The sequence below is a fragment of the Electrophorus electricus genome, chromosome 7 (genome assembly GCF_041902795.1).
Source record: "Electrophorus electricus isolate QZ-2024a chromosome 7, ASM4190279v1, whole genome shotgun sequence".
Classification (NCBI taxonomy): domain Eukaryota; kingdom Metazoa; phylum Chordata; class Actinopteri; order Gymnotiformes; family Gymnotidae; genus Electrophorus; species Electrophorus electricus.
This window is the reverse complement of record NC_137503.1, coordinates 31,033,780-31,041,784: the sequence shown is the minus strand read 5'-3', so window position 1 is coordinate 31,041,784 and position 8,005 is coordinate 31,033,780. Positions and strand designations below refer to the sequence as shown.

Below are 8,005 nucleotides of genomic sequence, written 5' to 3'. Positions count from 1 at the left end.
CACACAGATAGACACGCACACAGAATGGGAGGAATAGAATGGAATCTGAAAAATGCTACATTATATTAACAGCATAGCTTGTGATGAGAAGGACATAACAGACATGCTGCAAGAGCTGAAAGCAAAAGTGCATCTTACTTATTTCCATCTCGCTGCCAGCCAGAATACCTACGAATATTCCCATCTCCTTGTTAGCCGGAATACCCCACGAATATTCCCATCTCCGTTAGCCAGAATACCCCACGAATATTCCCATCTCCCTGTTAGCCAGAATACCCCACGAATATTCCCATCTCCCTGTTAGCCAGAATACCCCACGAATATTCCCATCTTCCTTGTTAGCCAGAATACCCCACGAGTATTCCCATCTCCCAGTTTACCGGAATACCCCACGAATATTCCCATCTCCCTGTTAGCCGGAATACCCCACGAATATTCCCATCTCCCTGTTAGCCGGAATACCCCACAAATATTCCCATCTCCCTGTTAGCCAGAACACCCCACGAATATTCCCATCTCCGTTAGCTGGAATACCCCACAAATATTCCCATCTCCCTGTTAGCCAAATTACCCCACGAATATTCCCATCTCCCACTCAGCCAGAATACTACACAAATATTCCTATCTCCCTGTCAGTTAGGATACCCCACAAATATTCCCCTCTCACTATCAGACAGATATTCCCATCTCCCTTTTTGTCAGAATACCCCACATCAGCACATGCATTTCCATATGTGTCATCTAAATGAGCACAATCCTGGTGACCTCAGAAAACAAGCCACAATCTAATTTAAAAAGTTCAATAAGGTTTTATTTCTGCGTCCTTCCCAGTGATGGATTTGGCCTGCCAGAGCTTCTGGGTGATTCTGGGGGGATGAAGGAGCGCGGGAGTCAGATGTGCGTGTGAGCAGCGGTGTTCCACACGTCATATGGGGTGACAGCCGTTGTGCGGTCTGTGGTGATCAGGAGATGGTGTCGGCCAATGAGAGGGCCTTTAAGAGAACATGCAGTGTGTCAATCAGCCTACGTGAGCAAGACGAAAGCTCCTAGCCCTCTGCACTACTGTGAAAGGGTTAATACATCTCCATGAGACTGACTGGTCTATGATAAGCTATTCGCTTCAAGTGCTTTACAACTGCTTCAGAGTTGTAGGCTTTAATCGATAATCCTATTTAACAAAATTGGAATAGACATTCTATAATAATTTATAACAATGTAGTAACACATAGGGAATCTGGGAACAAAAGAAACGTGGGCAACAGAAATAAACTGTTCGTCGCATAAATAGAGCGTGATTTATGTTTGCAGCGTGATAGTTGTAAGAGACATAATACATTAATGCATGAATGTAAAACACATTTGCTTGAACATAATCAATGCATGTCAAACACAATACACATTAATGATGCAGTCCCCCTCATGTCATAAATGTCATAAATTTACCCTCACACACACACACACACACACACACACACACACACACACACACCCACCCACCCACACACCCACACATCTTCACCCACCCACCCAAATACACACACACACACACGCACACACACACACATGCACACACACACACACACACACACCATTTTAGATGACCCTTTACCTTCCTTTTTGCTGTTTCACAAGGTTAACATGAGGTGAAGTTTGTCATGACAGTGGAGATGATGATGATGATGATGATGATGATGATGATGAAGAAGAAGAAGAAGAAGAAGAAGAAGAAGAAGATGATCATGATGATGAAGGTGATGATGATGTTGATGAAGGTGATAGAAGGAGATGCGAGTCTTACTGGCTCCTTCAGTGCAATCAAAAGAGTGAATCTACTTGCACAGACTGTGTAGGACACATGGAGGGAAAAAAGAGTTAAGGAGGAGAGGAGAGGAGAAAGGAGGGGAGGAGAGGAGAGAGGAGGAGAGGAGAGGGGAGGGGAGAGGAGTTAGAAAAGGAGGGGGAGGGGAGGAAGTGAGAGGACACTTCAACAGTAAGACGAGCTGTGAGCTCGAGAGCTGTGTGAAAGATTTACTGCTGAATGTGTAGACCACTTCTCACATTTAAAGAACAAGTGTAGAGGCACGACAAGTGTGTGTGTGTGTGTGCGCACGTGTGAGAGAGAGAGAAAGAACGTTTCTGTTTATCTGTAGGTATGCTCACAGGGAGTAGAGCGTAGATTTTAATGATCATCTTTATATTAACACATAGACACAGACATACAGCAACACACATGCACACACATATGCAGACAGTCATCAAAATCAGCTAAGAGGGCAAAAGGCATTTAGAGTATCCCAGGAATCTAAATACTGTTCCAGTTATACATACATGTGTGCACGCGCGCACACACCCACACACAAACACACACACACACACACGTACTCACATGCACACATCACAGTCTTAGGTTTGTGGTTCTAGGAAGAGCTGTTTCAGAAATGGAACTACCACCCTCTTCCCTCATAAACACACTGAATTCTGGGAAAATAAGAATATGGCAGCACCCCAAGCTGGAGTGGGGCAGGGGTGACAGTGTCTATGACATTTTATTGCACTTGTATGACCAGGCCCTTTTCTAAAAGTATCTACATACAGCTCCCTTTCCCCACTTTGTTTTAGACGACCCAGCACTGTTTTTAAAGCGGCTCAAGGTTTCCTCCCAGTTCTTGTTCTTTATCTGTGCATGTGGACTGTGGGACATCTGTGGAGAGGAGAGCGTGTGCAGATTCAGTCTGAGAGTTATGATACCAGTCAACTTTCTCCCACCCTTCACACACCTCCCCTCACATCTACCCTCATGCCTCACCCACCCACCCCGTTCTGCACGCCTTGGCAAATCACAGGGCATCAGCTGATATCTGTAGGGGAAAGGATTCAGTGTTCTACGAAGTCTATTTAAAAGTGCCAATATACCTCTCACCTCTCTCTCTCTCTCTCTCTCTCTCTCTCTCTCTCTCTCTCGCTGTCTCTCTCTCTCTCTAGGGAATAGGATTCTGTTGGTTATGCAGACGCAAATATCTACTTAAGAGTAGTTTAGCTTTTAGAGTTAAATGTGACAGAGTACAATTTCAATATGCACCTATTCTCTGGGTGTTGAGAAGTGAGCTTGTGTGCGGTGTTACCATTATACTCTGTGCTCTGCATCATGCATGCTTCAGTTCAAAGCCATCAGGTAAAAAAGGTTAGATTTTTAACTTTGAACTTTACAAAAGCTTTTAAAAACATGGGTGTAACACATAACCTGTGATTGCTGCCACTATGTCATAGGCTTAAAATTGAGGAATGACTAATGCAAAGTCATGGAAAGTGACAGAAAGCCCAACGCTTCAAACATTTCTGTCGAGAAATAATGTGCATGAACCCTTTCAGTCTGGTCTCATGGTCTGCACAGTACAGGCTCTGCTCTCTCAAGACTGCTAATAATTTGCTGCTTTCAACATGGCAGATGCCTCAACATTTTTGGCCTTTTGGACCTCAGAACGGATTTTGATACTGTAAACCATGACATACTCAATTCTAGACATACTAACAGACCACAATTCATATCGATAGGTTCATACAAATCATCCTCTGGCTCTGTTGTTCCAGGAGTACCCCAGGGATCGGTCCTTGGACCTCTTCTTTTCATTTATATATTTCTCCACCAGATCATTTGTAATCATGGCCTTAAATCCTACTGTTATGCGGACAACGTTCTGATTTATATTTGCACTTCTTCCGCCACAGCATCTCACTGTATTACAGATCTAAAACTCTGGATGCATAATAACTGCTTGAAACTTGATGATTATAAAACTGAAGTTTTACTAGTACATAAATCGTTACTCTCCAGTTTCTCAAACCTATCTGTTGATGTTGATGTGGTCCCTAGTAGGTCAGCTCACAATATTGCACAATATTGCATGTCTTTGCCTCATGCTCAGTGATAATGATGCAAGAGCATTGATAAATAGTATCATTTTCCCCCAAATCCTGTCCTACAGCAACATAAACGTACCACACACGTTACACCTGTCCTACAGCAGCTGCACACGTTCCACACGTAAGTACCAAGTCCTCCTTCTATCTTTTTAAGCTCTTCATGGTCTTGCTCCTGCCTCTCTGACCTCATTCATTTATTCTGTCCATCTCATACCTTTAGATCCTCTAGCTCTGGTCTTCCAGCTCTCCCACACTTGTAACCATGGATGGCAGATCCATCAGAGCTGCTGCTCCGAAACTTTGGAAGTATCTGACAAAGTCTCTTCATAACTCTTCTACTCTGTCTTCCTTTCACATTCAACTCAAAACATTCCTCTTTACTACTCATTATTCATCTGATTTTTGCTTCAAGTCAGCGACTGCAAATTCTGCACATATTGTAAATTTGGATATAACGTTGTAGTGTCCACTGTATGTGAGTTCAAATGCCTAAACTTCCCAGTTTCCTTTTAACAAATCTTTTCTTTTTCCCTTGGACTAGCCCCAGTTGGGATACACCATTGCCCCACAGTTTGGTGATCAGTACAGCTGAAGTAGGAGAGAGCACTGTGTTGGATCACACTGAAACATAGCTGATTCGAATCACAGATGGGCAGTGTGGTGGCTTTTAAAAGTTGGTTTATGCAAATTGTCTAAAGACTAGGACTAGCAATCAGTCCTCTGATTTATGTTTTAATTGTTGGACGTATATATATCGCATTAAGTCATTTCCTGACGTGGCCTACCTTAGATTATCGGATAGTTCTCTCGGGGTCAGGCTCTGCAGAAGGAGACCTCTTCTGCAATGAGAACTTGTGATGGAAGCTAAAAACACAGAATGACCTGTGGGTCACCTCGCGCCACTTCTACACATTCACAGTTCGCTGTCCAGTGCTGGCCGGCGGTCATGGCGGTGTTAGGTCACTCTGCATGCTGAAGCAAGGCAGGATGTTTAGGTGGCCTTGCGAGTACTCTGCCAGCCGGAGCACAGATGTGGCCGTGTTAGAAATTTGGAGCAGTGGTCATGCAAGTTGCAGTGGTGCAGCAGGATGTTGCTGTACACTCAGGCCTAGAGCTCTGGAGACCGGCCTGCCTTCCTCCATCATGCAGCCTTGGACTATATGAGAGGTGAGGAGTTACCATCTGACTTATACCTTGACATCTTAAAAGTCTTAAAGGAACCAGGGGTGGGTGTGGACTTACATTCCTTTCACTCCCAACTATGAAACTTTTTTATCACTTTCACTGTATTTACCAAATAACATACTGAGTAATATGCCTTGATATTACTAACTAAATAATAAGCCACTGATTGATGAGGTTAATTGCAGAGTGGCTTTCCAAATGATTGTTCACACAATGGAAAAACAATGGTTGAGCAACACACTGCATGGAACTTATTTACTGTGCAGTTCTTTTTTTCTAGAAAAGTATTTTTTGAAGTACTGAAGTTAAAGTACCTCAATGAGGCTACATCTGGCATATACTAATGTATATTCCCTCTCTGAGTTGTTTGCTGATATTATGAAATTTCCCAGTATTTGAATATCATTTTTGATCTTATATAATTTTATATCACACTACACAAAAACCTCCCATAAAAGTACCTCCCTGTAATTTTATCTTTGGAGGGTTTTTTTTCAGTCTGACAGTAGTCAAGATAGCATGTCTATGCAAATGTCAGCTCCATCAGTAATCAAGGCAAATAACTACAATAAGCGCATAACTCAGAAATAGCTGACGGAAGTCATTTGAAATGAAATACATTTTACTATTATTTACAGATTATACTCCTGCTGTAGGTTGCTGCTATTTCAACACTTGCCTGTTTTTTTTTTTTTTCTTGACTCACCATCACTGTGTTCAGTATGACCAGAGGAATGGAAAACTTGTTCCACAAACCCCTTAGTACACAGGTGTTCACAAGACATTAAACATGCAAATTGTAAATAAAATTGTTTCCGTGGTGATTTATTTGGCTAATAAGCCACCATGGTGGCATGCACAGTCTGGCGTATCCCAGCCCTAAATCATCGTGCTAATCCAGGAGCTCCGCTTCAGAGAATAATCCTTCAGGCTTTCAGTCTTGCATTCTTGAAAGCAATCGTCTTCGTGTTGGCATGCGGCTGTTTCTCCTTCCTTCTACAACCCCGTGTTTAGAGGAGCAGGCGTTCGGGCCACGGAAAAGTAGGCCAAAGTTAAAGGCAAAGTGTGGTCTGACCAAAGAAAAAAACAAAAACAAACAAACAAACAAACAAACAAAAACAAGCCAGCAGGAAGAGGAACCGGAGCAGATGAAGGGAGGGAGAAGATGGGATCAGTCTGTGTAACGTTATTCACATGCCATTAAAAATGACCGGTTATGCACAAGGCTATAGGAGTTTCCTGTTTAAAATTCCTAGTTATGCATAGTTACATTCCTTTTTGCCAGCCTCGAGCCACCTCTGCAGTCAGTGAACCAAATTACTCTCAAGGACCCGCATGTCCTGTAGTGTTCACAGTACGATCATGTAAAACAATTATAAAGCCGGTGGGTGTGTGTGTGTGTGTGGGGGGGATTAACCTGTATAATCGTTCAATTACGTATGCTTAAGTAAACATGTGCACAAGTGAGGATTTGTGTGGAGTCGCTTTGTGTGTATAGGGATGTGTGTGTTGGTGATGAGGTAATGGTGAGTAGGAGCTCTTATCAGATGGAGAAGGGGATCCAGGTGCATTTCCTGCTGGATTCTGAGCCACGGCTCCACAAAGACGTCTTTGTGTGGGTCGTTTCCCCATCGCTGTGCGGACTCAGCTGAACTCCTGGCCCTCTCGTCCTCTTCTCTTTCTCTCCTGTCGCCTGGGAGAGACCAATTAGTGACAATACAAGTAGGTTAGGCTGCCCATTCAGAGGGGACATTGTTGAGCACAATGCCAGCAGGATTGCAAGCCAACAATAAGACCCGTAGGTCTGTGCTAGAGTGTCACTGACATTGTTGGGCTGAACCAAGAGAGCCATTTAGTTCCTGCAGAGCAAGAGGAGAGACCTGAGCTCTCAGTATGTGTGTCTGTGTGTGTGTGTGTGCGTGTGTGTGTGTGTGTGTGAGAGAGAGAGAGAGAGAGAGAGAGAGAGAGAGAGAGAGAGAGTCAGGGAGAGACAGAGAGAGGGAGAAAGCTTTGAGAATGAAAGGTTTGTGTTTCACGGCAGAGACCTCACAGTCTCTTTGTTCCTTTTACCTTTTACTTTTTCTGTCATATCACTCCATTTCATTTCCCATCAGTGGCTGCTGTGCACACACACACACACACACGCACGCACGCACATACACACACACACACGCACGCACGCACACACGCACACACGCACACATGCACACACGCGCGCGCACGCACACACGCACACACGCACACACACACGCACGCACACACACACACGCACGCACGCACACACGCACACACACACACACATACACACACACATGCACACACACACACACACATACACGCACACATGCACACACACATGCACACACACACACACACACATACACACACACACACACACACACAGATACACACTCTCACACACACACACACACTCACACGCGCACGCACACACACACGCACACACACGCACACACACACGCACACACACACACAAACTCTCTCTCTCTTTCAGTCATTCTTTGCTCCTAATAATGATGAGAAAGGGATGATGTAATGTTCCCAGTCTTCAGGTCAGAGGTGAGAGTCCATCCTTAAAATGGCAAACTCAAGAGTAGTTGTCTGGGGTCATGACCTCTCCCCCTAGGGTCAATGGTTCACGTTCTATTGAGTTTTGATATCATGCCATTAACAGCATGCAATTCTCTCTGTCTTACACAAACACACCCACATGTGCGCACGCGCACACACACACACACACACACCACATCAGGTACAATCCTACTTTTGCAATAAATGCCCTGCTGACATCACAGATGTAGGTAAATTCAGAATCACCCAGTTGTTTAATACTGAACATTAATATTATTTTGATAGTGTCTAGTAGATATAGTATAGTAGA

At 43.9% G+C, this 8,005-nt stretch overlaps 1 long non-coding RNA gene across 1 annotated transcript; it reads right to left on the bottom strand.

Annotated features, from left to right (window-relative positions):
* Nucleotides 1-784: 784 nt before the first annotated feature.
* Nucleotides 785-2,731, bottom strand: LOC118241075 (uncharacterized). Its single transcript, XR_004775843.2, has 2 exons — nucleotides 1,610-2,731; nucleotides 785-992 (listed from the first exon to the last, which is right to left on the bottom strand). It is a non-coding gene; the product is annotated as an uncharacterized LOC118241075 (long non-coding RNA).
* Between the last annotated feature and the right edge of the window lie 5,274 nt (nucleotides 2,732-8,005).